Here is a 3,613-nt window from a genome sequence, read left to right as displayed (position 1 = left end):
CATTTAGAAAAGTGCAGAGAAAACTCTTACATTGCAGTGTGATGCCCAGCCACAGTTGATTGGTCTAAGTTAAACACTTATCTTAAACTGAGTCAAACACAGTAACCTGTCTATTAGCCACATTTGATTGGTCCATGGTTAAGCCTTCTGTCCAAATTTGGTTACTGTGACTTTTCTGAAAAATATTTGGACTTGGGATTTGTAGTGTAAGATGTCTTAATGTGTGGCCGATGAAAAAAATGAACACCTTTGAGCTGTTGTGGCTTTGTTTTCTACCTTGAGGACAGTGGAGAGGAATCCTCATGAGAGAGTGAACAGTGTGAGACACACATGAAGAAGGGATCAGAGGAGACAGAGATAGAACCTTTACAGGACTGTGCTCCCTGATTCCATTTATTCCCAAGGCCAAGATGTCAACCTGCTTTTGAAATGGCTCAGGTGTTGAACTCATTTCTGGATTTCCCCAGCTTATTCTTTAGAGAGCGGAAGTGGCTTATTTACAGCCCTTGTGAATTTGGGACCAATATATATCTGAAATGACCTTAATAAGTGCTAGATTTAAATCAATATAAGAAAAATAGTTTTATGTGTTCACTTCTGCAGCATATATACTAAAATTGGAACGGTAAAGAGAAGATTATCATGGCCCCTGCCCAAGGATGACATGCAAATTCATGAAGTGTTTCATATTTAAAAAAAAGAAAAGAAAAATGGTTTTAAAAAGGCAGTAAAGAAATTTAACATAGATTTAATAATTATCCAGGGGAGATGATCTCATAACTGCAGTCAAATAGCATTTTTATGAATTTTTTAAAAAGACTACATACAAAGCAATGCAATTGCTATCTACTTACAAATGCAGAAGAAGATAAGCATGAATTATCAGTATGAATCAGGTGATCCACTGAGTTTTCTGTATATAAAATCAGTATTCAAAAATCAATTGTATTGTAACAGTTAAAAAATGAAATGTAATGAAAATCAGATATCATTTAAAATGTATCGAATAATTTCTCAGTCCCTTTCTTTTTCTCTTCTTCTTCTGGGACCCTATAATTCGAATGTTGGTGCATTTAATGTTGTCCCAGAGGTCTCTGAGACTGTTCTCAGTTCTTTTCATTCTTTTTTCTTTATTCTGCTCTGAGGTAGTTATTTCCACTATTTAATCTTCCAGGTCACTTATCCGTTCTTCTGCCTCAGTTATTCTGCTATTGATCCCTTCTAGAGGACTTTCAATTTCATTTATTGTGTTGTTCATCGTTGCTTGTTTCCTCTTTAGTTCTTCTAGGTCCTTGTTAAATGTTTCTTGCATTTTGTCTATTCTATTTCCAAGATTTTGGATCATCTTTACTATCATTATTCTGAATTCTTTTCAGGTAGACTGCCTATTTCCTCTTCATTTGTTAGGGCTGGTGGGTTTTTATCTTGCTCCTTCATCTGCTGTGTGTTTTTCCGTCTTCTCACTTAGCTTATCTTACTGTGTTTGAGGTCTCCTTTTTGCAGGCTGCAAGTTCATAGTTCCCATTGTTTTTGGTGTCTGTCCCCAGTGGCTAAGGTTGGTTCAGTGGGTTGTGTAGGCTTCCTGGTGGAGGGGACTAGTGCCTGTGTTCTGGTGGATGAGGCTGGATCTTGTCTTTCTGGTGGGCAGGTCCACGTCTGATGGTGTGTTTTGGGGTGTCTGTGGACTTACTATGATTTTAGGCAGCCTCTCTGCTAATGGGTGGGTTTGTGTTCCTGTCTTACTAGTTTTTTGGCATAGGGTGTCCATCACTGTAGCTTGCTGGTCGGACTGAGAAAATATTTGAAGAGATTATAGTTGAAAACTTCCCTAATATGGGAAAGGAAATAGTTAATCAAGTCCAGGATTTGAGAGAGAGTCCAAGACTCTCTCTCCACAGAGAGTCCCAAACAGGATAAATCCAAGGAGAAACACTCCAAGACACATATTGATCAAACTGTCAAAAATTAAATACAAAGAAAACATATTAAAAGCAGCAAGGGAAAAACAACAAATAGCACACAAGGGAATCCCCATAAGGTTAACAGCTGATCTTTCAGCAGAAACTCTGAAAGCCAGAAGGGAGTGGCAGGACATATTTAAAGTGATGAAGGAGAAAAACCTACAACAAAGATTACTCTACCCAGCAAGGGTCTCATTTAGATTTGATGGAGAAATTAAAACCTTTACAGAAAAAAAGCTGAGAGAGTTCATTACCACCAAACCAGCTTTACAACAAATGCTAAAGGAACTTCTCTAGGCAAGAAACACAAGAGAAGGAAAAGATCTACAATAACAAACCCAAAACAATTAAGAAAATGGGAATAGGAACACATGTATCGCTAATTACCTTAAATGTAAATGGACTAAATGTTCCCACCAAAAGACACAGATTGGCTGAATGGATACAAAAACAAGACCCATATATATGCTGTCTACAAGAGACCCACTTCAGACCTAGGGACACATACAGACTGAAAGTGAGAGGATGGAAAAAGATATTTCATGCAAATGGAAACCAAAAGAAAGCTGGAGTAGCAATTCTCATATCAGACAAAATAGACTTTAAAATAAAGACTATTAGAAGAGACAAAGAAGGACTCTACATAATGATCAAGGGATCGATCCAAGAAGAAGATACAACAATTGTAAATATTTATGCACCCAACCTAGGAGCACCTCAATACATAAGGCAAATACTAACAGCCATAAAAGGGGAAATTGACAGTAACACATTCATAATAGGGGACTTTAACACCCCACTTTCACCAATGGACAGATCATCCAAAATGAAAATAAAAAAGGAAATGCAAGCTTTAAATGATACGTTAAACAAGATGGACTTAATTGATATTTATAGGACATTCCATCCAAAAACAACAGAATACACATTTTTCTCAAGTGCTCATGGAACATTCTCCAGGATAGATCATATCTTGGGTCACAAGTCAAGCCAGGGTAAATTTAAGAAAATTGAAATTGTATCAAGTATGTTTTCCAAGCACAACGTTATGAGACTAGATATCAATTACAGGAAAAATCTGTAAAAATTACAAACACATGGAGGCTAAACTATACACTACTTAATAACGAAGTGATCACTGAAAAAATCAAAGAGGAAACCAAAAAATACCTAGAAACAAATGACAATGGAGACACGACGACCCAAAACCTATGGGATGCAGCAAAAGCAGTTCTAAGAGGGAAGTTTATAGCAATACAATCCTACCTTAAGAAACAGGAAACATCTCGAATAAACAACCTAACTTTGCACCTAAAGCAATTAGAGAAAGAAGAACAAAAAAACCCCGAAGTTAGCAGAAGGAAAGAAATCCTAAAGATCAGATCAGAAATAAATGAAAAAGTAATGAAGGAAACGATAGCAAAGATCAATAAAACTAAAAGCTGGTTCTTTGAGAAGATAAACAAAATTGATAAACCATTAGCCAGACTCATCAAGAAAAAAAGGGAGAAGACTCAAATCAATAGAATTAGAAATGAAAAAGAAGTAACAACTGACACTGCAGAAATACAAAAGATCGTGAGAGATTACTACAAGCAACTCTATGCCAATAAAATGGACAACCTGGAAGAAATGGACAAATTCTTAGAAAT

The 3,613-nt window shown here is 36.4% G+C and overlaps 1 non-coding gene across 1 annotated transcript; it reads left to right on the top strand.

The window, feature by feature from the left end:
• Positions 1-587: 587 nt before the first annotated feature.
• LOC132518884 (U6 spliceosomal RNA) lies at positions 588-694 on the top strand. The gene has a single exon (XR_009540009.1). It is a non-coding gene; the product is annotated as a U6 spliceosomal RNA (small nuclear RNA).
• The last annotated feature ends 2,919 nt before the right edge of the window (positions 695-3,613 follow it).

The sequence above is a fragment of the Lagenorhynchus albirostris genome, chromosome 3 (assembly GCF_949774975.1).
Source record: "Lagenorhynchus albirostris chromosome 3, mLagAlb1.1, whole genome shotgun sequence".
Taxonomy (NCBI): domain Eukaryota; kingdom Metazoa; phylum Chordata; class Mammalia; order Artiodactyla; family Delphinidae; genus Lagenorhynchus; species Lagenorhynchus albirostris.
Note: the sequence above shows the minus strand (reverse complement) of the source record. Positions and strands in the feature narration are given on the sequence as shown.